The sequence below is a fragment of the Lycium barbarum genome, chromosome 3 (assembly GCF_019175385.1).
Source record: "Lycium barbarum isolate Lr01 chromosome 3, ASM1917538v2, whole genome shotgun sequence".
In the NCBI taxonomy this organism is placed as follows: Eukaryota; Viridiplantae; Streptophyta; class Magnoliopsida; order Solanales; family Solanaceae; genus Lycium; species Lycium barbarum.
In genome coordinates this window covers 34,382,668-34,410,532 of record NC_083339.1, presented here as the reverse complement: position 1 = coordinate 34,410,532, position 27,865 = coordinate 34,382,668, and the positions used below count along the sequence as shown (strand labels likewise).

General features: G+C 38.8%; 3 long non-coding RNA genes across 3 annotated transcripts; 1 reads left to right on the top strand and 2 right to left on the bottom strand.

Moving 5' to 3' along the window:
- Nucleotides 1-12,349: 12,349 nt before the first annotated feature.
- On the bottom strand, nt 12,350-14,707 carry LOC132630980 (uncharacterized). Its single transcript, XR_009578754.1, has 2 exons — nt 13,731-14,707; nt 12,350-12,795 (listed from the first exon to the last, which is right to left on the bottom strand). It is a non-coding gene; the product is annotated as an uncharacterized LOC132630980 (long non-coding RNA).
- Nucleotides 14,708-16,261: 1,554 nt separating this feature from the next.
- LOC132633843 (uncharacterized) lies at nt 16,262-16,953 on the top strand. The gene is made up of 2 exons (XR_009579864.1): nt 16,262-16,324; nt 16,479-16,953. It is a non-coding gene; the product is annotated as an uncharacterized LOC132633843 (long non-coding RNA).
- Nucleotides 16,954-18,846: 1,893 nt separating this feature from the next.
- Nucleotides 18,847-20,979, bottom strand: LOC132630979 (uncharacterized). The gene is made up of 2 exons (XR_009578753.1): nt 19,476-20,979; nt 18,847-19,321 (listed from the first exon to the last, which is right to left on the bottom strand). It is a non-coding gene; the product is annotated as an uncharacterized LOC132630979 (long non-coding RNA).
- Between the last annotated feature and the right edge of the window lie 6,886 nt (nt 20,980-27,865).

The following is a 27,865-nucleotide window of genomic DNA, read 5'->3' as shown; positions in this document are numbered from 1 at the left end:
CAGCAGATTAATCGTATGCCAGTTTAGACTAGGTGACATGGTAATCGCATTTGTGTGCATTGGACTTTCCATGACCAGTCGGCTTGAACAATTTATATAGGTTCTGTTTTGATCTAGTCGTGTGTAATTTGGATTCATACATTAATGTAGCACTAATACTTCGGATATCTTAAGTTGATATGGCTGAGGGGAGTAAACATGAGTTGAGAAAAAGGTCCTTTGTTTGAAAATCTTTATCACCCTGCTAATAGAAAGAGCTTATTTGTTTGTGGGCTTCAAGTCGTCTTGTGGGCAGTTTGAAAGAAAGAATAAATGAGAAGAACGAACCTGTAGACCTTGCTATGATATATATTACGTTTAACTTGGTAAATGTGTAAAGGGATAATCAGTATAAAAGGAATAAAATTTGCATTTTCTTTAGCCTTTGTGTGTTTGTGGCCTTGTCTGTTCTTGCATAAAAAGGGTATCGACCCACTGTCATTTTATTTGGTCCCATGGTCCATTGTCCCTTAAGGAGAATGTTCATATGTTATATGATCCGTGTCTTTTGTGCGTGTCATAATTCATACATACGTCATCACGGTGTTGTTAAAAACCATAAAGGGGACTGTCTGCCCTCTCTTGTTCTGTCGGCTATACTGTAAAATGCCAAGCATGCCATGAAAGACTTGGTAAATATCCTTATGATTAAACTTGCTGAGTTATGTGTTGCCTGGTCCTAAATCCATTCATTTTTATTTAATAAGATTAGTTAGTATGGGACCTGTTCCATTCAGCCCCTCTTCTCTATGCTTCCTTCTATGTCTTAGTTTTGAGTTGATAAACAAACCCACGTAGATACAGGTTCTTATTTGCTTTGGTTACTAAGGAAAGATAAATGAGTTTAAGAAATTTGTTGGGGACTCTACATGACTATAGTTTAGATATCCAAGTTTACTTCAGTCATGCACATCGTTTAGCAGTCCTTTATGGTGTTTCCTCTGATTATTCTTGGTGTTTGACCTTCATTGACTTTGTCCGACTTTTCTTTGTTTGTTTTTTTTCTTACTTCAAGCTAACTCTCATTTTATTTTTGCAACCCATAACGCATACTTTGCTGTTACTTTGCTTTTGCTCCTAATTTGAATGGTATGCTAATCTTTTATTTTTATTTTGCATGACCATCGCATGCGAGTCCGGGAACTTGTTCCTTCCGCATTCGGAGTTGGGCTAAAAGCCCAATGAAATCTTCCGAGTCATTCTCTGTCCGGCTCCCATCCACAGCAAAAGAAAAAAATAGAAAACAGATTCTGGGCCAAGCCCAATAGCAAACAACACAGCAGCCCACCCGTAGCAAATTAAAAGAATTCTGGGCCGAGGCCCAGAACAGTGGCAGTAGACAAGCAGCAGCCCAAAATGGGCTAGGCCATTCATCACATCTTCCTACACCCTATTTTATGCTGTTTATATTCAATTTTTATTATGTGATTAACCTTTATTTTGCTTCTTTTAAACCTAGATGAGTCCTAATGAGTTAATAGATTAGTTTTAGTAACGGGTAGTTAGTTTAAGGACGATTAACCATCAACTCCATAAATCTTATTATTTTCTGTTTACATCAAAACCATTTATAACGTTTAATATTTATGTTTCATTCGAAATGATTGATTCGCAAAAAAAATGGCACGACTATATATATTTTTATCATATAAAGACGTCATTAATATGTCACTACAAACTCAAATATATTTTATAGGAAACTCATTCAATTTGAAACGTTCATGCATATTTTTAAGCATAATTAAGATGATATACTTTGATATTCTACTTATAAGTTTAGATTTTCTATATTGTTACATTCCCATAATATAATTTATTCAAAGTTTAAAATTGCTAAATCCTTTTTCTCAAAAGCAACTATATATAGGCAAAAATATCCTAATTTCATATAAGTCTTATCTTGAATGACATTTATTATATTTTCACATAAAGTCTTTGTAACATTTTAAGCTTTCTTTAAATAGCATTTAAATTCTCTTTCATGCAAATTACCCTTTATAGGCTTTATTTCTAAACGGTATTTTCGGCTAAAGCCTTAGTAATATTTACAAGGTTTATTTAAAATAGCATTCAAAGTCTTCTTTTATGCAAATTCTTATCTTGATTAATTAACCTAAGTTTGGCCGGATAACCGTGTTTAACGGATTCTAAAGGATGCCTAACCCCTTCCCTTTAGGATGATATAGAACCCTTACCTAGAATCACATTGGTTAAGCAGACCATTAACAGAGGTTTAGTTTTAACTTTACCTTAGTTAATAATTAGGTGTCCTAATTCACCGTAAAATTAATTAGGTGGCGACTCTTTAAAACAAATCAATTTAGGAATCACCAATATGTTGTACTCCGCTTCAACCCGGTTAAAATGGGGTGTGACAGCTTGGCGACTCCGCTGGGGATTTTTAGGTTCTTAACCATAACAACTTAGGTTAATAATTAAATTTGTTGGATGTTTGGTTGTTTTCTTTATTTTTTTGTCTTTTTTTTTTTTCTTTTAAGTGATTGTTTTATTATGTAAATTTTCGATGTAATATGTATGTTATTGCTTTCCTTAAACTGTCATTCCGTTCATATTTCCTCCACTTCTGGAAAACTCACACATTCACACACTTAAAACGGCTTCGCGGTTCGCGCCCGTTCACTACTAAATTACCCCTTTAGTTGGATTGATCTTGTGGATTTAGTCGATCAGCGGTGCAGTCGACGGCCACAGACTTTCCACTCCCAAGTTGTCCGCTTGGGGGAACCTTGTGTCATAGGAAGCCAACTCTTAGTCAGCCTAAGATAGAGCTAAACCAACACCCTTTTATTAGGAGCATACATTTCATGACCTAGGAGGTTTAATACCCTTGGTGTATTAAATTCATTAGATGACTTTACCCAAACGTCCAAGCGGGTTCGCGACCCCGAGTGACACCAATCATACTTTATGTGCATGTTTGAAGGATAATTGTGCCTAAATATTGACTATTTGCTCTAATTAATTAAACTTTAGGAGGGAGGGCATGATTAATATTTCTATGACAGGTATGGATTTGCATTGGAGTACAACGAATGATGAAGATCAAAGACAGCACAAATGGAGCTAGAAGTTAGACATAGGAAACTGTATTTACTTTACTTAAATTAGGAAACACTTTATGTTGTATTCATTTAACATGTAATAAATATTGCATTATCTTGTACTTTATTTGAGAAATAGAATCTGTTTAATTAATCAAAGCAACGGGATGACATATTATGGCACACTTTACCCTTCAAACGACGATAGGCCTACCTCTGGCACAAAGAGATCACATGCATATTAGGACGCGTTGTTGTTTGATATACTTGTTTGACAATTTGTTTGACTTTATTTGATGAATTATTTGCTACATGTCTTACTTGACTTTACATGATCATGACTTTACCTAGATATGTTCACGAGACTAACATCATTTATACTTTATGTTTCTTTTATCTTATTCCCAAAAAGAAGTTGATTCGTGTTGACACTCAATGGCCGACCATCCTTACATCACAAGGTCAAAGACATCATCGTTACCTCAACGCAGCTGGGTTGTTCAAGGAAAAGCAAATATTACGTCTGGTCCAGCCGCATCTATTTCAACTAGCCCGAAAAGCATCATGGTTTCTAATGACCCTCCCGAGATTTTTGAACACGGAACTACTATTCAACGGGATGAACATATCGCCCGCCTGACTCAAGAGATTGAGGATCTACGTGGAGAGCTAAATCGGGTTAGAAACATGACCAACTTATCCATTACACTCCAAAGTCCACCTCCTGAACCTAGGAGTGTCGCACCAAACCCGCCTCATTTTCCATCACTTGAACCTTTAGTTCCAGAACATTTTCCTCCACAAAACAATGCACCTATCAACAACAACTTACCTCCAATCACCTCCGCAAATCCACCAAATCCATCGCCCATCTACACCCCTCCACAGAATCAATCACCCACCTACACCACCTATGCCGCTCCTGATCCACCACCCGTCAACCCACCAAATCAATCACTAGGTAACACTCCTTACATTGCTTTACCCACCAACACTAACCCACCACCTACAATTACTCCTCTAAACCCACCAAACCAAGTCCTTACATACTTTGGCCATCCACAACAACCTTTCTACCCTTACCATTACGTTGAACCCTACCAAGCTCCCCTATTCCCTTACCCTGTCTATAGTACTCGACCAAATTACTACCAACCCCGAGCACATCAATATCAAAACTTACGTCCATACCAATTTGCCCAAATTTCCACCCACCGAAATCGACCACATACCACACATAGAGCCCGTCCAAACCCTGTCATAAAAAACACCCGTGATTACACTCAGTTCGCTGAACCTTTGTCTCAGCTATTTGAAAGACTGAAAGCGGCAGGCGTGGTACAACCTATTGATGGGAAAATTCGCAATCCTATCCCAAAATGGTTTGATAGTTCCAAGCATTGCGCATATCATTCTGGAGTTCCGGGGCATGCCACTGAGGATTGCTATGGCTTCAAAAGCAAAATCGAAGCCTTGATTAAGGAAGGAACAATCCAGCTCACTGGAGCTCGACCCGATATGGATCGCCATCCCTTTTCCTACTCACGAAAACGCCAACGTGAACATGATAATTATCAAAAAGTTAAGAATCAGAAGGAGGCTGTTACGCCAATTGGAAAAGATGGAGAGAGGAGTGTCATCAACGTTCGTTGCGCCTGTGGGGATGATCCGAAAACAAGTGCCAGTGAAGATGGCTGCAACAACTACTGAGACACCAACCATCCAGGGTACAGAACCAGGAGAGACTCTGAATAACTGGACTTGTACTCCGTCCCTGATTCGCCTGGAGCCTTGGTGGCATGAACATGTAGTGAACTTGTTTTCTTTTATTGATGCTTGAACCGTACCTAAAATTTTGTTTGTTTTGCTTCACCTTGTGGAAGCTTGAATTGCAAAACTATGAATGCATTTCGGATTTTCCTTAATCATCTATTTTCTACTTTACTTATCAAATCTGCCAACTCTACGATTGTGACATGAACGAATAGACAAATCCTGAGAGAGTAACAAAGAAACTAGGGGACAAGACAAGATTCCACTCGAGAAATTGAAATGGCCGATAGGTGACAACCTAAGCCTAAAAGCTGGCAATTCAAGAAGAAATCAAAGTACGCAATTAGGTTAGACAACCTAGTTTGCAACCTTTCCTTTAGTTACGAACTACGCTTGACCTGATTCCTCGGTGGATACGTAGGCAGCCCACATAGGGACTCGGTCATACTAGGTTAGAATTTTTGCCATTCACATGCGTACGAACTACGTTCTGACCTGATTCCCGAGGTGGGATACGTAGGCAACCCACATAGGGTTCAGTTGCTTTATAACAAAAATCCAAAATATTTTATGCGTCACGAACTACGTTCGGACCTGATTCCTTGGTGGATACGTAGGCAACCTATACAAGGTTCGGTCACAACATATCATAGGTTTAGTATACCCTCCAGAATCAAAACTGGGGCATATTTTGGAAGATTAGACCAGAGAAAAGTTGGACATCGACGCTATTAAGGCTACTAGACAAGAATAGTACACACAAACGACCTTTCAAAGTTCTCGGAAGTGTCGCAATCGAAAGTTAGCAGGAATATCTTACAACTTGTATACATATATTTTCATATATATCTTTCCTTACATACATACACTTACGTATATATTTTTCGAATGGAAGGCTTTCTTTCAAATTATTTCACTACTGTTCATCTACCGAGGCTTTAAACGGAGGCCGCAAGATCCAAACAAACAGGATGAATGGGGCGCCAACAAAGTCAAGCTTTGAGTCAACACGAATCAACTTTCCCCCTCCCAAACTGAGAATTGTTCTTTGAATGCAGGAACTTAAAATCGCGAGATCAACAATCAAGTCTACCAATCAGGGCCATTGTGGCCTCGCCTCAAAAGCCATGCAACTTTACTTTCAGCCTTATCTTTTAATTTATTCTTATCAATATAATTCTATAACTTTATACACCTGTTTTTAGAAGGTTGACGAGATTAAAGACAGATCAAATCAGGATTACGTGCCATCAATTCAGCCTGTCACGATACCGTCAGACTACAAATTCTAGAGCTTCTTGTGTCCTTCTTTTACGGGTTATCTGGCATTGAACATTGTTTTGGCTGCGAATCTGCATTAAGGACGAGATACAATGGCAAAAAGATTTGAGTCATTCAACACCGGTGTGGGGTTGGTGCAAGCGCAAAATGAGGATGGCGAGAAGAATGTAGTACAAAGAAGCGTATTGGTCAATTTAGGAAATACCCTCAGCCTTCTTCCTAACACAAGTTCAGCTTCCAGCTCTACCCAAAACATTTCCTTCACTATTTCTCCTCACCCAGCTCCTACAAATATACCGCCAAGATACTCTATTAAACCAGAAGCTTTGCAAGTCACATTGATACCTAATGTCCAAAAGCCTGCACTTGCAGCGCCCTTCACAGAAAACCAGCAAAATCAGCTAGCGGTATACCCACACAAGAGATTGAGAAATGAAGCGAACGCAATCAATCAGAATGACTCGGATAGAGAGCTTCACAATTTGAGGAGAATTGTCGAAGAAGAGATGCGGGCAAGAAATGTCCAAAGCTTAAGATATGAAAGTTTGTGCATACTTCCAAATGTTGAGTTGCCGCCAGGATTCAAAGTGCCAAAATTCAACACCTTTAATGGCAGAGGAAATCCTATTACACACTTGAAGGACTATTGTAGCAGATTAATGGGAATTGGACAAGATGAAGCCATAAGAATGAAATTGTTCATTCTGAGCCTATCAGGGTTGGCGTTAGATTGGTACACAGAACAAGACTTTCGCAAATGGTACACATGGGAGGACATGGCCCGCGACTTTGTAGAACATTTCAAATTTAACATCGGGGTTAGTCCAAATCTGTATGATATGCTTGAGATAGAAAGAATGCCACATGAGTCTTTTCAGGAATATGCCATCCGATGGAGATTGGAAGCTTCAAAAATACGTCCTCCGTTGCCTGAGAATGAGTTGATTTCAACTTTCATCCAAATACAAAAGGGCATATATTATGAAAAGTTGTTATGTGCGCGGTTGCGCGACTTTGCTGATCTAATTCAAATTGGAAAGCAAGTAGAAGCGGGCATTCGAGCAGGAAGAATTGTTGATAGTTCATCAGTACAAGCAACTTTTCAAGTCGAGACATTCAACAATTTGCAAGGCAAAAACAGAGAAACCGACTCAGCTATCAGGTCTACACATCAGCCGCAATCACGGCAGAACTATCAATGTTCGCGTGATCATATATACCTTCATCAACGAGGCATTCAATATCAACCCGATCCAGCACAGTCTAGCTTACGACGGTCAGAGCACGCAAAACTCCGCACTTTTACTCCTCTTGAAGAGTCGTTAACCAGCATATTTGAGAAAATGAAAGCCAAGGGACTCCTGAAGCCAAAGAAAGGATGGATCCCTAAAAGCCTACCGCCAGATTTTGATTGGTCCAAGAGTTGTGCTTACCACTCTAATATTCCAGGTCATGACACAGAAAATTGCTCGGCCCTTAAGCATAAGATCCAGAACATGATCGAAAAGGATAAGATAAGTGTGCAACAAAATAAATTGTGCGACAATGATGGCCCTTCAGTTGCAAATGCAATTATTGTTACCGGTGATCTGTCAAAATTGGCACCGAGACATTTGAAAAGGAAGCGTGGAACTAAGTAAGACGATTGAAAGGATCTACCGTCACTAGCGTTCTCCACCCACTTGCCTCATGATCAACTTTCCTTCTTGTAATTTTTGCTAAAGCTTGTTATGAACTATTTTCGACCTGATTCCTTCGGGATAAGTAGGCAGTCCATTCTCGGACACGGTCTTAATATAGTGATAATTCCATCCTCCCCATAAAGCAACACTGGGGCAGCTTTGCAAATGGCCTATCATTATTCGACAAAAAACATGAATCGAAATCTCGAACAATATATCAGCGTCACCAGATTGTTGCAATGCCATCACCTCAAGAAATGCAGATTCAACGCCAAAGCTTTGGTGTTCAATGCAAGGCAACCATGTTATTTTGCACTAACAAAATTTTCTTTGAGTAATGCAGGGACATATTTTAGCTATTCTTGAAGGACATCGCACAGTATCAAATCGGCAATTGCAAGATTCAGATACAACAAAGGGCAAAGTCAACTTGATACTAATTAATTTTGAAACTTACAAATTTCTTTGAGTGCAGGAACCTTTTAGTTGCAAATTTTGGCAGGGTAGAAAGTCCCCCAAATCTTCGGCATTGCGTCATGAATATTTGTTGCCGCAAATTACGCACTGCGTCGAGACACGTCTCACCGTATATGAATCAAGCATCGCAAAGGCTCTTCGCTCCGCACTAATTTTGGTAACCATAAATCAAGCAGGTCATTTCGGGCTCATTCCGCCTTTATGCGTTGTATGGGCTGTGCACCGCCCTTTGAATTTTTTGCATAAGGCTGAGCACAACCCCCTTGAAATTCCTGCATAAAGCATTTGCACTGCACTAGCATTGCTTTATTATTTGCAAATGCCCCGCATCGCACCGCACCCGCATTACATTATCACTTTCAAATGCCCTGCAAAGGCACAACACCATTGTTCGCAAAAGCACCGCATTTTAGGCCCGTCCGCCTTTAATAGGACATTATAGGTCCGTCCACCTTTAATTGGATATTTAGGCTTGTCCGCCTTTAATTAGACATTATAGGCTCGTCCGCCTTTAATTGGACATTATAGGCTAGTCCGCCTTTAATAGGACACTTTAGGCTCGTCCGCCTTTAATTGGACATCTTAGGCTCGTCCGCCTTTTAATAGGACATTTTAGGCTCGTCCGCCTTTAATAGGACATTTTGGGCTGTGCACCGCCCCTTTGAAATTTTAGCATAAGACCAAGCACCGTCTTCTATCTCAATTTTATTCTGCTTTGTAATTTGAACTACGCTTGGCCTGATTCCCTTAGTGGGATACATAGGCAGCCTATGTCAGGATCGGTCTCGTCATTCGCAAAAGCAACATCCTCCTATACCAGAAACTGGGACAAATTTTAAGGGCATCACCGCAAAAGCTCAATATCCTCCTATACCAGAAACTGGGACAGTTTTAAGGGGCATCATCGCAAAACGACACCCTCTTATGCGAGTAACAAGGATAATTTTTAAGGGCATCATCACAAGCGACATCGAGGAACATGAAAGAGAATATGGCCAACAGAGTCATCAGGCAAAAAGAAGACTTGGGAGAAAGGACGCTCGCTTTGTTTCACGGTTCCCAAGTTGCGGAAGCCAAAATATATGATGTTCGCAGCCTTGCAAGGATTGCACGTCGAACAGTTTGATCTTTCTTATAACAATTATGCCTCTCGAGTATCAATAATCTGCGAGATTCGCAACAAATTAATGCTGGAGTCTTGCAAATGATTTTTCAAACGTGTCGATGCACAAACATTTCCTATTGCTTTCAAATGCCTTGCATAAATGCTTTCAAATACAATACGCATGCGCTATTGCTTTAAATGCCCCGCACTGCACTACTGTTTTCAAAATGCCCCGCACTGCAAAAGCAACCGCACCTGCATTACATTATTACTTTTGAATGCCCTACAAAGGCACATCATCATTGTTCGCAAAAGCACCTCATTTAGGCCCGTCCGCCTTTAATAGGACATTTAGGCCCGTCCGCCTTTAATAGGACATTTAGGCTCGTCCGCCTTTAATAGGACACTTTAGACTTGTTCGCCTTTAATTGAACGTTTTAGGCTCGTCCGCCTTTAATAGGACACTTTAGACTTGTTCGCCTTTAATTGAACATTTTAGGCTAATCCGCCTTTAATAGGACATTTTGGGCTATGCACCGCCCTTTTAAATTTCTGCATAAGGCTGGGCACCGCCCTTCACATGAGGCATGGGCTGCGCACCGCCCTTTGCATCGTTTCCATATATTGCCTGGGCCATGCACCGCCCTTTTAAATTTTTGCATAAAGCTGTGCACCGCCTTTCATATGATGCATGGGTTGTGCACCGCCCTTTGCATCGCTTTCATATATTGCCTGGGCCATGAACCGCCCTTTCAAACTTCCACATAAGGCTGAGCACCACCTTTTAATTTTATGCATAAAGCCGTGCACCGCCCTTTGCATCGCTTTCATATATTGCTTGGGCCATGCACCGCCCTTTTAATTTTCTGCATAAAGTCGAGCACCACCTTTTAATTTTATGCATAAAGCCGTGCACCGCCCTTTGCATCGCTTTCATATATTGCTTGGGCCATGCACCGTCCTTTTAATTTTCTGCATAAATTCGAGCACCGCCCTTGCATCTCTTTCGTATATCACGTGGGCCATGCACCGCCTTTCTAAATCTCCGCATAAAGACATTGCACCGCACCTGCCTTGTTTTATTATTATTTTGTTGATGCCCTGCATATGCTCGCAGCAGCATTGCACTGCGCTTGCATCGCTGTATTTCAATATTTATTCTTACTGACTATTTTTATCTAGTTTTTAGTTTCGCAGGAGCTTTTAGCGCAACATGGAACTATTTCTTCGGCAGCGAACTGGGGCAATACGTCGGGAAGGACAAGCAGATTTCTCGACAAGGGTCAAAGATCTACCTCGAACACTCGGCTCCAAATTCAAATTTCCCGTTCACATTCCAGCACAATCAATTTTCAGGGTTCTATCACAATACCCAGTGTCATCATAATTCAACACTGGGACAATATTTTTTGCGAAGATCGCATCAAATTGTGAGTCGCCAGTCATAGGTGTCATAGTCTTCCCAGAACTACACACGGCCTGATTCTCGTGCAACCCGAGATATGTAGGCGATTCAGAGACCAGAGTTCGGCCGTAATTTTCTTTACCCTTAGTCCTTCATAATCCTTTAGCCGGGACAAAATAGGCTACTAAGTCAACGTCTTTGCCCGAAAATTCTTTCATCATTGTCAGGCAAAGAGGGACAAGTTGTTGACACCCAATTTTGTCCCGCCTCTCCCCCGAAATACCTATTAATACTTCTAGTGTTTTGAGAAATTAAAAAATATGCACCCACGTTTTATTATTCCGCTACAGTTATTATTATTATTATTATTATAACTATTATTATTATTATTATTATTATTATTATTATTATTATTACTATTATTATTATCAGCGTTATTTTGTTATCAATTATTAATCATCATTATCATCGTTATTTTCATTGTTTTATCAATAATTGTTATTTATTATTATTATCATCATTATTATTTCTTATTATTATTATCATTATTATCTTATTATTACCACTATTATTGTTATTATTATTAATTTATTAACATTTTGCCACTATCAATAATTGTTATTTATTATTATTATTTTATTATTAATTATTATCATCTTTATTATTATTAATTATTATCATTTTTTAATTATCAATATTTGTTATTACTATTATTATTATATCTATTATTATTTTTTATCACCATTATCATCAATATTATCATTATTACCATTATCATTATTGTTATTAGCAGTATTACTACCGCTATTTATTTGCTGCTATTATTTAGTATTATTCAAACTTGCATTTCTCAGCATTTTTTACCAATTTCTGCACACGTATCGCATTTTATTTCGCACAATTAAATGACAGCGTTTATTTATTGTTAAAATGATATTGCACGACTATTATAGCATCATATAATTTTATTACCCGAGTCCTAATAATTACACATTTGTATTAGGCAATATTTTGTCATACTCAGTATATTACTAATCAATATGGGTCTTTATTTCAAATTTTAGAAGCTGAACCATTTCTTGCACTCGGTCCGTATTTTGACTTACCGGACCCCAAATCAAAGTCCGATTAACTCCTAATATTTTTTGGACTAGACCATATTTTTTATCTCAATTTTTTAGACCAGTCCATGTTTTAATTCACTAGTCCATCCTTTTAATACCCAATCTAAAATTTGACCCGGTCCACAAATGGACCGGGTCCGATCCATTTTTTCATCCAAATAAGGGAAACCCTTTTTAGGGTTTCCCCTTCACTTCCTCATTTCCACCGCCGCACCTCCTCCTTTCCCGCTCCCTTTTCTTCTTCGCCTCCCTCGCCGCCGCTCCCACTTCTGTCACGACCCAGCCCCGTGGACCGCGACTGGTGCCCTACTTGGACACCCAAACGGACATACAAACTAAATCATCATTTTTAAACAGAGTTGAGAACGAATATTATCTTGCGCGATTGCGCGTACAAAACATTATATCAGAATCAGAAGAGGCGGCGGAATATACATCGCCGAACATATGCACATATATCAAAAAGCCGGCAAGGCTATCAAATATGTCAAAAGCCGACAAGGCTGTCAAATGGCACAACGGCCCAAAACGCATATACAAATGCACGCCGACAAGGCTGCCACAAACATATACAAAATGCACGCCGACGAGGCTGCCATAACGAATAGAGTCATGCAAACACATCCGTACAGAAGTAGGCACACACACCCACAAATACGTCTACAGACCTCTAAACAGACAAACCGAATCATATGGCGGGACAGGGCCCCGCCGTGCCCCTGAACAAATACATATATACATGGCGAACGAATATATACCAAAATGTGTGCTCTGAAATGAGAAGAGCACTCCAAACAGCAGAATAGGGTGTCCTAAATGGGTAGATCACCAAACTGTGCGTCTGTACCTGCGGGCATGAAACGCAGCCCCCGAAGAAAGGGGGTCAGTACGAAATATGTACTAAGTATGCAAAGCAGAATATACAGAAAGCAAATCTGAGACATAAACGAAATGGAAGTACCAAACATAAGTGCAAATCCAACATATCAAAATTTGCTTACTTTCAAAAATATGTAAGTAATGCATAGGGTACAGAAGAATATGGTCGCCCACCCGTCGATGGCGCCATAACACAGCATAACACCAGAAAGTTTCAAATCTCCGTATCACCGTCACATATCACATCACAACATAACGCCATACACAGCATAACACCAAATATAGGTGGAACCCGACCCTCTTTTGCGAGTAGCTCGGTGAACCATAAACACAGCATAACTCCGGAGTATATCAAAATGCGCACGACAACAGAACCGGCCCGGGACTCGGCGAAAGGAATAACAGAATGCACGAGTAGAGTCGTGAGTAGTCATATGCATAAAATCATTATCATAAATTCAAACATAAGTAAAATGATCATATTTGAAATCGGAATAATAATCATACCAAATTCTTTCAAAGATTCTCTGAATTACATAAAGGAAAGTCGCGGGACCCACGGACGGGTATTTACCCAAGTCGGGCCCGCCTATGAAAAACATACGTATCATACATAATGCAAACTTTTATAAAAATATTGGAGTAATCCGAGCATTTATGTGAAATGTATGGCATTCAGAAATTTCGAAGTTCTTTAAAGTGAAACCTTTTTGCGCAAAGTTTGGAAAGCGATTATTTCAAATACATAAAGGTTCATATTTCATCAAATCATACATAAGAGTGCCAAGGAACATATATAGATCATATCATGCTCGGATTTCGGATTTGGAATTTCCTTAAGGCTCTAATCTAGCCTATGTAAAACTAAGACATGCCAAAAAGAAGGGAGGTTGCTTTACATACCTCGTACGCACTCCAAGATGGCCAATATAAAGTAAATTCCAATCTACGCCTCGGGCTCCCCAAGGTCTACAAATATGCCAACGAATATCCAATATTAAACATAGGCACTTAAGCCATTTATTCCAACTAACATTAAATTCTACAGAAAATTCGGCAGCATTTCCCCTATAAATAGGCCATCCCGAGAATTTAACTCGCTCAAAATCAACAACAACAACCACAATAACCAACCTAGCAACATCGATAATCAATTCGAAAGGCAAAATAATAATAGTAGCTCTCTTTTACACCATTCGACAACTTTCCAATTATTCAATTCAATGGCTTACTTTCAAGCCACAATATCGTTCGTACATTCGATTATTAACCCAAACCCATACTAACAACATTCAAGAACATTCTAAAAAATTCACATAATTTTTCCAACAATCCACAATTTCTCCAAATTTTTGGCCGAAAACAGCCCCTACCCGTGAGCAGCCCACTGGGCACACTTCCGACTTTCAATTCATGTTTTGTATCACAATTCACAATATAACGATACCATTTTCATAAAATATACAAATTACATCAACGCACAATAACCCTCAAATCAGCCCGTACAATCTCAACATCAATCTTAAGTCATTAAATGCTCAATTCCAAACTAAAATTCGTAACGACGACACGAAAGCGCTTAAGCGATAATAATGCGATATTCGGCATAATCTATGACTCACATTCATTCACACTACACATATTCATATGTTAATGGTTCTCATATATAAGGATTGCATTAAATGCACAAAGTTCTCCAAATCAGTCCGCAACGCTTACTATATCAATTCGGGACATTTAACTCTCATTTCCAACATACAAATCATCACAACAACCATTACGACGCTAAGCGATATTAATTCATTCTTTGCTACCATTTGGAGGCTATATACACGGCTACACTACACATATACATGTATCGATGATTTTTATTCTCTTCTCCACTCTATGACAATCAATATGCTACAAGTAATTAATTCGTCAACCCAATACCACACCACACACATATACTTCACACGGTCAACACACCCAACACAAGACCCAACTTCAACATTCCATATTTCATGATTTTTATCCATTTTAGCATACTACAATATGCATACAACATTTATAACTCCAAAAACAAGATTAGAACTCACCTTTATTCTTCAATCCACCAATAGGCTAGGGTTTGTAAATGGGAAAAATGAGTGGTTGAATGACCCAAACAATACTTCCACGCTACTTAGGGACCTCCAAATAGTGGGTTTATACCAAAGAAATAATTTTAGAGAGGCAAAAATGGGACTTGATTTTTCTTGGTTGTGGCCGAGAACCATGGGGGAGTGGAGGCTCTCCAAGTCTTGTTATTTTTCTCTAAGTGTAGAAGTGGGAAATGAGAAAGATGACTTAGTCTTTTTTTTTTTTTTGTATCCACAAATATCTCCCTTTGTTTATGGCCCACACATGTGTTGGACCAATTAAAATTGGCCACACAATGTGTGGGACCATTTCAAGTCCACACGGCCACCATGGCTTTTGGTGCAAGACTTTTAAATTCCAATTTTATGAATTGTGGTCCCAATTTTTCCTAAGTGTCCAATGCCATCAATTTCATATTCAACTTATGTCTCAAAATAAAATCAAATGGTCAAAAGTCCCGACGTCAAATCCCGGAATAGTCTTGGCCCTTAATTGTCATAGTTAATCCGGGTTGTCCCAATGTATAAAAATACGGTACGTAACATCCTCCCCCCCTTAGGAACATTTGTCCTCGAATGTTGGATTAATGCTACTAATCTTACTCAAATTCGGGGGAGTTTCTTTTATAGCCATCATATACAAATCGATCACAAATCAACATAATCAAACAAAGAATTTGGATTACCTGAAGGTGCCGAAAATAGGTGAGGATTTTTTTTTTCATCATCTGCTCCTCAGCCTTCCAGGTTAATTCCTCGCGGTTATTATTATTCCGCCACAGTACTTTAACAGAAGCCACATCTTTATTCCGCAACTTTCTTACCTGACGATCCAATATGGCTATAGGTTGCTCTTCATAAAATAGCTCCTCGGTGACCTGTATATCGTTTGTAGGAAAAATTCTGGAAGGGTCACCAATATATTTACGAAGCATAGGAACATGGGATACCGGGTGTACCGCTCCCAAATCAGCTGGCAAATCCAATTCATAGGCCACCTTGCCTATTTTGCGAACAATCTGATAAGGCCCAATATATCTCGGACTGAGCTTTCCTTTCTTGCCAAATCTCATAACGCCTTTCATAGGTGACTCTTTCAGAAATACCCAATTGCTAATCTGGAACTCTAACGGTCGACGTCGTTTATCAGCATAAGATTTCTGTCGACTCGGGGCCGCTAATAGTCGCTCTCGAATCAGTTTCACTTTATCGACTGCTTGCTGGATCACATCTGGACCAATTAACTGAATCTCACTCACGTCAAACCAACCAATCAGAGATCTGCTTTTCCTGCCATACAAAGCCTCATATGGTGCCATCGACGGGTGGGCGACCATATTCTTCTGTACCCTATGCATTACTTACATATTTTTGAAAGTAAGCAAATTTTGATATGTTGGATTTGCACTTATGTTTGGTACTTCCATTTCGTTTATGTCTCAGATTTGCTTTCTGTATATTCTGCTTTGCATACTTAGTACATATTTCGTACTGACCCCCTTTCTTCGGGGGCTGCGTTTCATGCCCGCAGGTACAGACGCACAGTTTGGTGATCTACCCATTTAGGACACCCTATTCTGCTGTTTGGAGTGCTCTTCTCATTTCAGAGCACACATTTTGGTATATATTCGTTCGCCATGTATATATGTATTTGTTCAGGGGCACGGCGGGGCCCTGTCCCGCCATATGATTCGGTTTGTCTGTTTAGAGGTCTGTAGACGTATTTGTGGGTGTGTGTGCCTACTTCTGTACGGATGTGTTTGCATGACTCTATTCGTTATGGCAGCCTCGTCGGCGTGCATTTTGTATATGTTTGTGGCAGCCTTGTCGGCGTGCATTTGTATATGCGTTTTGGGCCGTTGTGCCATTTGACAGCCTTGTCGGCTTTTGACATATTTGATAGCCTTGCCGGCTTTTTGATATATGTGCATATGTTCGGCGATGTATATTCCGCCGCCTCTTCTGATTCTGATATAATGTTTTGTACGCGCAATCGCGCAAGATAATATTCGTTCTCAACTCTGTTTAAAAATGATGATTTAGTTTGTATGTCCGTTTGGGTGTCCAAGTAGGGCACCAGTCGCGGCCCACGGGGCTGGGTCGTGACAGAAGTGGTATCAGAGCGGTTTGTCCTTGGGATGTCTACAGGCCGTGCCTAGTAGAGTCTTGTTTATCAGTGTGTTGTGCACCACATCGATAAACAGGAGGCTACAGGGCATTTAGGATGTTTCCTTTCTTTGAATCTTAGATCGTGCGATAGAGCCAGCCGTAGGAAATGAATCTTTTTCTGCTAACCTTTAATTTCAGCTGAGGACGGTATCGACGTAAGAAAGTGACCGATGATATTGGAAGCTATACCGTACACAGGTAAGAAATGGTATGAAAGATGTATGTCGGGGAAGCTATTTGAAGTATGACGGAAATATAAAGTTGAAGATTGAAAAGAAAAATAAACAGGAAGATGTCACTGGTGCCGTTTGAGTTGGGCACGTGAGGTAAGTCTCGACATCTGTGTACATTTGTTTGCAATTGTTAGCCCTGTGTGGCTACGATATGATATATAAATACGTATATGTGTTGGCCCTGTGAGGCATGGTCGGTATTTCCTGTGTACAGGTTTTGGGATAGTAAGAAATACAGAGGAACCTCTGCCCAAATTTTGCCAGAAATATAAAGAGAGAAAATGAGATATAAGTTCTTAACATGTTTTGAAAGTCGATACCGATAGGGTGAATCTGTTATGTTGGATTAAAGTTAAGAGGTACCCTCCATGGCATTCGTAAGAAGCATTATCCTTGATTGGGAAATTTTATTCCGAGAAAGCATATATGAGTAGCAAATTCGTAATTTATCTAAATGAATCAGAATATGTTCCAACCACATGTTGCTTCAGAAAAGCTTATGTGAAAGGCAAAAATGTCCAACGATTAAGTTTCGATTCATTTGAAGAATACTAAATGTATAACAGGCAGTTGGGAATTGAATGATTCACTTACGACTCAAAAAAAAAAATATATATATATATATATACATATGTATAAATATGGAGGTAATTATGTGAATTAAGTACCAACGGATTTCGCGATGTTCGTCGGATTTTAGTGTTCTTTTGCTGGTGGTTGGAGAATGCCTTACAGTAATATTTTATCAGCCTTCATCGACTAATTGGAGATGGAATTTGTGGAATAAAAACTTAAATTTGTGGGCTGTTTAAAATTATATATGTATATGCATGAGGAGAAAAATATTGAGGATTTACAGGAGGCGACACGGTGACTATATAGTCAGAAAAGTAAAAGAATTCTCTCTAGATCGGGGTGGGACCCGCTACGAGAACGTTTTGAAAGTTGTTAAGACCCCGATTTGCCTTAAATTACGTGATAAAAGTCGTGCAGGGAAATTGATGCAATTATACCGGCCTTAACGTGTCTAAATGCATTAAAGTTGTAAGGTTAAGCGTGCCAGGGCCAGAGCAATTCTGGGATGGGTGACCCCCTGGGAAATGTACAAAAATTTTTGCAAATATGGACATAAGAGACAAATAGGAAATTTGGAGTAACCAAAAAGGAAATTAGAGTATGTGGAGTGATTAGAAACTTTATAAAGGTCGCGTGGGCTGAGACGGATTAGATTAGTGAAAAAGGGAGAAAGAGCAACGCAGCTCCAAAATTAGAATGAGTTTGAACAGATGATTGAAGACGCTTTGTAAAAGAAATGCTAGTGATATATATATATATATATATATATATATATATATATATATATATATATATATATATATATATATATATATCTTCTGTCACGACCCAGCCCCGTGGGCCGCGACTGGTGCCCTACTTGGACACCCAAACGGACATACAAACTAAATCATCATTTTTAAACAGAGTTGAGAACGAATATTATCTTGCGCGATTGCGCGTACAAAACATTATATCAGAATCAGAAGAGGCGGCGGAATATACATCGCCGAACATATGCACATATATCAAAAAGCCGGCAAGGCTATCAAATATGTCAAAAGCCGACAAGGCTGTCAAATGGCACAACGGCCCAAAACGCATATACAAATGCACGCCGACAAGGCTGCCACAAACATATACAAAATGCACGCCGACGAGGCTGCCATAACGAATAGAGTCATGCAAACACATCCGTACAGAAGTAGGCACACACACCCACAAATACGTCTACAGACCTCTAAACAGACAAACCGAATCATATGGCGGGACAGGGCCCCGCCGTGCCCCTGAACAAATACATATATACATGGCGAACGAATATATACCAAAATGTGTGCTCTGAAATGAGAAGAGCACTCCAAACAGCAGAATAGGGTGTCCGAAATGGGTAGATCACCAAACTGTGCGTCTGTACCTGCGGGCATGAAACGCAGCCCCCGAAGAAAGGGGGTCAGTACGAAATATGTACTAAGTATGCAAAGCAGAATATACAGAAAGCAAATCTGAGACATAAACGAAATGGAAGTACCAAACATAAGTGCAAATCCAACATATCAAAATTTGCTTACTTTCAAAAATATGTAAGTAATGCATAGGGTACAGAAGAATATGGTCGCCCACCCGTCGATGGCGCCATAACACAGCATAACACCAGAAAGTTTCAAATCTCCGTATCACCGTCACATATCACATCACAACATAACGCCATACACAGCATAACACCAAATATAGGTGGAACCCGACCCTCTTTTGCGAGTAGCTCGGTGAACCATAAACACAGCATAACTCCGGAGTATATCAAAATGCGCACGACAACAGAACCGGCCCGGGACTCGGCGAAAGGAATAACAGAATGCACGAGTAGAGTCGTGAGTAGTCATATGCATAAAATCATTATCATAAATTCAAACATAAGTAAAATGATCATATTTGAAATCGGAATAATAATCATACCAAATTCTTTCAAAGATTCTCTGAATTACATAAAGGAAAGTCGCGGGACCCACGGACGGGTATTTACCCAAGTCGGGCCCGCCTATGAAAAACATACGTATCATACATAATGCAAACTTTTATAAAAATATTGGAGTAATCCGAGCATTTATGTGAAATGTATGGCATTCAGAAATTTCGAAGTTCTTTAAAGTGAAACCTTTTTGCGCAAAGTTTGGAAAGCGATTATTTCAAATACATAAAGGTTCATATTTCATCAAATCATACATAAGAGTGCCAAGGAACATATATAGATCATATCATGCTCGGATTTCGGATTTGGAATTTCCTTAAGGCTCTAATCTAGCCTATGTAAAACTAAGACATGCCAAAAAGAAGGGAGGTTGCTTTACATACCTCGTACGCACTCCAAGATGGCCAATATAAAGTAAATTCCAATCTACGCCTCGGGCTCCCCAAGGTCTACAAATATGCCAACGAATATCCAATATTAAACATAGGCACTTAAGCCATTTATTCCAACTAACATTAAATTCTACAGAAAATTCGGCAGCATTTCCCCTATAAATAGGCCATCCCGAGAATTTAACTCGCTCAAAATCAACAACAACAACCACAATAACCAACCTAGCAACATCGATAATCAATTCGAAAGGCAAAATAATAATAGTAGCTCTCTTTTACACCATTCGACAACTTTCCAATTATTCAATTCAATGGCTTACTTTCAAGCCACAATATCGTTCGTACATTCGATTATTAACCCAAACCCATACTAACAACATTCAAGAACATTCTAAAAAATTCACATAATTTTTCCAACAATCCACAATTTCTCCAAATTTTTGGCCGAAAACAGCCCCTACCCGTGAGCAGCCCACTGGGCACACTTCCGACTTTCAATTCATGTTTTGTATCACAATTCACAATATAACGATACCATTTTCATAAAATATACAAATTACATCAACGCACAATAACCCTCAAATCAGCCCGTACAATCTCAACATCAATCTTAAGTCATTAAATGCTCAATTCCAAACTAAAATTCGTAACGACGACACGAAAGCGCTTAAGCGATAATAATGCGATATTCGGCATAATCTATGACTCACATTCATTCACTACACATATTCATATGTTAATGGTTCTCATATATAAGGATTGCATTAAATGCACAAAGTTCTCCAAATCAGTCCGCAACGCTTACTATATCAATTCGGGACATTTAACTCTCATTTCCAACATACAAATCATCACAACAACCATTACGACGCTAAGCGATATTAATTCATTCTTTGCTACCATTTGGAGGCTATATACACGGCTACACTACACATATACATGTATCGATGATTTTTATTCTCTTCTCCACTCTACGACAATCAATATGCTACAAGTAATTAATTCGTCAACCCAATACCACACCACACACATATACTTCACACGGTCAACACACCCAACACAAGACCCAACTTCAACATTCCATATTTCATGATTTTTATCCATTTTAGCATACTACAATATGCATACAACATTTATAACTCCAAAAACAAGATTAGAACTCACCTTTATTCTTCAATCCACCAATAGGCTAGGGTTTGTAAATGGGAAAAATGAGTGGTTGAATGACCCAAACAATACTTCCACGCTACTTAGGGACCTCCAAATAGTGGGTTTATACCAAAGAAATAATTTTAGAGAGGCAAAAATGGGACTTGATTTTTCTTGGTTGTGGCCGAGAACCATGGGGGAGTGGAGGCTCTCCAAGTCTTGTTATTTTTCTCTAAGTGTAGAAGTGGGAAATGAGAAAGATGACTTAGTCTTTTTTTTTTTTTTTGTATCCACAAATATCTCCCTTTGTTTATGGCCCACACATGTGTTGGACCAATTAAAATTGGCCACACAATGTGTGGGACCATTTCAAGTCCACACGGCCACCATGGCTTTTGGTGCAAGACTTTTAAATTCCAATTTTATGAATTGTGGTCCCAATTTTTCCTAAGTGTCCAATGCCATCAATTTCATATTCAACTTATGTCTCAAAATAAAATCAAATGGTCAAAAGTCCCGACGTCAAGTCCCGGAATAGTCTTGGCCCTTAATTGTCATAGTTAATCCGGGTTGTCCCAATGTATAAAAATATGGTACGTAACAACTTCCCCCCTTTTCTTCCTTCTTCTCCGCTCCCCACTCACCCTTGTCCCCCACTCTTCTCTCTCTCCCGCTCCTCATTCCCTTTTCCAAGCAAAAACCTATAAAAGGAGAGGGGGGAACGAAGGAGAGGGGGACGAACGGGAACGAAAAAAACGGGGATTTTCTGGGGGATAGGAGGATTTTCTGATTCATAGGAGTACCCCAAGGAGGATTTTTGGATTGGAAAACCCCCCAAAGAAACTAAGTTCTCAGTCGCACAAAACCCCCTTGAAAAATTTGAGTCTTTTAGCCTGAAAAAATTCCATAGAAACAAAGAGCCTTCGTTTTTGTCGCTGAAATCCCCCAAGAAAAACTTTCAATTTTATCAATCTCTCTTATGTCTGTGAATTGAGTTTTGAAGTGTTTAAGTGTGTATCGAAGGCTTCGCACCCATTTCGCTGCACCCGAAGAAGGTAAATCCCATTCCTCTCCTTTCAATCTTACATATGTTGTGTGCTTATACGTTTTGGTCTGATGTTAGCTTAGCTATTGTGATTAGATGGGTCATTATTACGTTTCAGCTTAGTTGGAATCGTGTCGCATGTTGCTGTTGTTATTCAGGTTAAAATGTTCGGTTTTAGTCAGAATATCGTTTGTTGGCATGCTGATAATTCAATCTAATATGAATCGGCCAAATAATCTTTAAAGGAACACAAATATTTAACCCAACTCTGTCCCCTTTTCGTTGGAGTCTATATTTAAAAGAAGGAAGTTTCAATTTGGTTGAGGTTACTGTTTCTTTACAGTGATTTTGGCACTCTCCTGCCTTGAATGCAACTCACTTGCTTTGGTTTTCATGTATGATGTTACCGTCCTGTGTTTGTACGAAATCAGTTAAATGCTCTCTTCCTAGGCCTGTAATCCACCTTCCCTTAGTTAAATTTTCGTAATCGTTGAGTGTTTTAAGTTACTTATGTGATTTGTTTTGTTTAGTTATGTTTTAGTTCCTGTTTGTAGTCGTTTAAGTTGTATTATGCATGTTTAAGCTTAGATTAATCCTGTTTCTAGTTCTGTAGTTGCTCAGTTCCATATTACGTATCAACTTGGGTTGGTCATGTGCTAGTTAGATCTACATCGCTTATTCATTCTTCATTTGAGTAGTTCTAAACCTTAGTTTGTAGCCTGCGATTGTGTGCATGTGCCTACCTTTTAGTTGTTCTATAGTGGTTCATTTTATTCTTGTTCTGATTAGCCATATGTATTCAGCCTATAGCAGTTTAAATATAGTTTGTATGCTCAATAATGATTGTTCACAGATCAGTTCAGGTCTGTGACTGCTTAGTTGTGCTTTAGTCTGTCTGCAGTTACTCTAGTTGTAATAGGCATGTTTGGTCCTGTTCAGTTTAGTCCTGTGATGATTTTAGCTTTATATGCAAGTTTAAATTGACCTTGTGTCTTAAGTTTGCCTTTGTTCGCTTGCATGTCAGCAGATTAATCGTATGTCAGTTTAGACTAGGTGACATGGTAATCACATTTGTGTGCATTGGACTTTCCATGACCAGTCGGCTTGAACAATTTATATAGGTTCTGTTTTGATCTAGTCGTGTGTAATTTGGATTCATACATTAATGTAGCACTAATACTTCGGATATCTTAAGTTGATATGGCTGAGGGGAGTAAACATGAGTTGAGAAAAAGGTCCTTTGTTTGAAAATCTTTATCACCCTGCTAATAGAAAGAGCTTATTTGTTTGTGGGCTTCAAGTCGTCTTGTGGGCAGTTTGAAAGAAAGAATAAATGAGAAGAACGAACCTGTAGACCTTGCTATGATATATATTACGTTTAACTTGGTAAATGTGTAAAGGGATAATCAGTATAAAAGGAATAAAATTTGCATTTTCTTTAGCCTTTGTGTGTTTGTGGCCTTGTCTGTTCTTGCATAAAAAGGGTATCGACCCACTGTCATTTTATTTGGTCCCATGGTCCATTGTCCCTTAAGGAGAATGTTCATATGTTATATGATCCGTGTCTTTTGTGCGTGTCATAATTCATACATACGTCATCACGGTGTTGTTAAAAACCATAAAGGGGACTGTCTGCCCTCTCTTGTTCTGTCGGCTATACTGTAAAATGCCAAGCATGCCATGAAAGACTTGGTAAATATCCTTATGATTAAACTTGCTGAGTTATGTGTTGCCTGGTCCTAAATCCATTCATTTTTATTTAATAAGATTAGTTAGTATGGGACCTGTTCCATTCAGCCCCTCTTCTCTATGCTTCCTTCTATGTCTTAGTTTTGAGTTGATAAACAAACCCACGTAGATACAGGTTCTTATTTGCTTTGGTTACTAAGGAAAGATAAATGAGTTTAAGAAATTTGTTGGGGACTCTACATGACTATAGTTTAGATATCCAAGTTTACTTCAGTCATGCACATCGTTTAGCAGTCCTTTATGGTGTTTCCTCTGATTATTCTTGGTGTTTGACCTTCATTGACTTTGTCCGACTTTTCTTTGTTTGTTTTTTTTCTTACTTCAAGCTAACTCTCATTTTATTTTTGCAACCCATAACGCATACTTTGCTGTTACTTTGCTTTTGCTCCTAATTTGAATGGTATGCTAATCTTTTATTTTTATTTTGCATGACCATCGCATGCGAGTCCGGGAACTTGTTCCTTCCGCATTCGGAGTTGGGCTAAAAGCCCAATGAAATCTTCCGAGTCATTCTCTGTCCGGCTCCCATCCACAGCAAAAGAAAAAAATAGAAAACAGATTCTGGGCCAAGCCCAATAGCAAACAACACAGCAGCCCACCCGTAGCAAATTAAAAGAATTCTGGGCCGAGGCCCAGAACAGTGGCAGTAGACAAGCAGCAGCCCAAAATGGGCTAGGCCATTCATCACATCTTCCTACACCCTATTTTATGCTGTTTATATTCAATTTTTATTATGTGATTAACCTTTATTTTGCTTCTTTTAAACCTAGATGAGTCCTAATGAGTTAATAGATTAGTTTTAGTAACGGGTAGTTAGTTTAAGGACGATTAACCATCAACTCCATAAATCTTATTATTTTCTGTTTACATCAAAACCATTTATAACGTTTAATATTTATGTTTCATTCGAAATGATTGATTCGCAAAAACAATGGCACGACTATATATATTTTTATCATATAAAGACGTCATTAATATGTCACTACAAACTCAAATATATTTTATAGGAAACTCATTCAATTTGAAACGTTCATGCATATTTTTAAGCATAATTAAGATGATATACTTTGATATTCTACTTATAAGTTTAGATTTTCTATATTGTTACATTCCCATAATATAATTTATTCAAAGTTTAAAATTGCTAAATCCTTTTTCTCAAAAGCAACTATATATAGGCAAAAATATCCTAATTTCATATAAGTCTTATCTTGAATGACATTTATTATATTTTCACATAAAGTCTTTGTAACATTTTAAGCTTTCTTTAAATAGCATTTAAATTCTCTTTCATGCAAATTACCCTTTATAGGCTTTATTTCTAAACGGTATTTTCGGCTAAAGCCTTAGTAATATTTACAAGGTTTATTTAAAATAGCATTCAAAGTCTTCTTTTATGCAAATTCTCATCTTGATTAATTAATCTAAGTTTGGCCGGATAACCGTGTTTAACGGATTCTAAAGGATGCCTAACCCCTTCCCTTTAGGATGATATAGAACCCTTACCTAGAATCACATTGGTTAAGCAGACCATTAACAGAGGTTTAGTTTTAACTTTACCTTAGTTAACAATTAGGTGTCCTAATTCACCGTAAAATTAATTAGGTGGCGACTCTTTAAAACAAATCAATTTAGGAATCACCAATATGTTGTACTCCGCTTCAACCCGGTTAAAATGGGGTGTGACAACAGGGCCCCGTCATATTTATGTGCATACATATCTCAAAAGGGTGGCATACCAAAACTGACCGTAGCTCCGGATCAAATGGAGCATACTGATCATTGCTAAATCTAGAGGTCCTACTGAGCTGGACCACCTGTCTGTCTCCCTGTACGTGCGGGTATGAACGCAGCCCCCCGAGCAACTGGGAGTCAGTACAGATAATGTACCGAGTATGTAAGGCATAAGAACAACAGATATACATAATAATCATGGATAAGATCTGAACTCATAGACTGAAATGACTGACTGCATGTACTTGTATGAACTAGTATCTGCCTAAACCTGCATAAATCTATATGACTGACAATGCCTCTGTGTGCACATTGTATGCATGCTCATGCCTACCAATGACGGTCACGCATCTATACATGTGTACGTATATAACGCCTGCTATATGTGCGTATATAACGCCTGATGCATGTGCGTATTTAACGCCTGTAAAGCCTCTATGGCATCTCATCATATCATATCGGCTCCTCTGCGGCCATAATCAATATTATAATCATAATGGTAATGCGTGTATAACACCTATATATCTTCTCATATTTTACATTTATCTAATGTTCGCGTATATAACGAATTCTGGTCACGAGTCAATGTACATAAATATATAATGAATGAAATGCATAAATAAACTGTATGCACAAAGCTGGTTACATAAGATTGGACCCATAGATAGAAGGATCACTCATGAACGGGGACATCAAAGATTGAAGTACTTCTAATGCTTCTAAGAGTAGATTAATACGGAAGCTTGCTTACTCGCTTGTTGGATCATATCATAGGATTATTCCAAAAGAAGGAAAGAATGGCCTTAACATACCTTGAAGTATACTCAATCGTCCAACTTCTACCTCTCGAACATGCAAGTCTACAATTAAGATAAAGCGGGGCTTAATTAGGCTATTTACCTCGCTTACTAATCATCCTCAAATACGTGTAAAGCTTAACAAACTATAGACAATAATTTCCTTTGTAAGCTTACAACTCTTCAACTTCTCATTCGATCCCACATCAACTGCAATACTCACATCAACAATCACAACATATATATATATATATATATATATATATATATATATATATATAATCAAAATATACTTAAACCCATTTCCAATCATCTCTTAAAATAACCCTATAGCTACATTGCCCTCCATCAACTTAACACTTCCACAATTACCTTTTCTGCACTTAAAATCATTAAAGCTCTTGATAGCCAACTTAAATATAAGGGTAGAAATCATTTAAACACCTTGAGGGGTCTAAGATTCCAAGAATCACTTCAACTCCAACTTTCCTAGCTTCACAACCTTGAAGAAACCTTAGAATCAACCTTCTTCTTCACAAGCTCGGGTTTACGAGGTCCGGGTCTTGTCAAATCTTCACTAATATGATGAAAAATATTGGGAGATAATATATTAGGGTTTTTTCTGATTTGGAAAGGAGGAAATTATGAAATAGGGTCGTGAACTACCTATTTATACTTGGAATTAAAAAGGGTAAAGCGGTACGGTTCGACGAGCGAGTCGACGGCCCGTCGACGTGTCGACGGTCTGTCGACTTGCTCCGTCGACCTGCGCCTGCAGATGCAAGGCTGCGGGACCCTATCGACATCGCACATCTACTGTCCGTCGACCATGTCGACGACTCGTCGACGATGACTGGTGTTCTGTAGATTTTTCTGATTTGGTTCAGATCGCGTCGATTCGATTCGTTCAACTTCTAACTCTATAAATTGCCACGAATATTTGCTGGTACCCTCGTACACGAGGTAAGACACTTTCTACCTCTAAATTCGGGCTCGGGTCTCTATTCCAAGGGCTTACCCGACTAGGAAACCATAGGTTCTACCACTACGAACACGAAGGGTGTAACATTCTTCCCCCTTAGGAGCATTCGTCGTCGAATGCTTGAACAATCCTAGGTTATAAAAA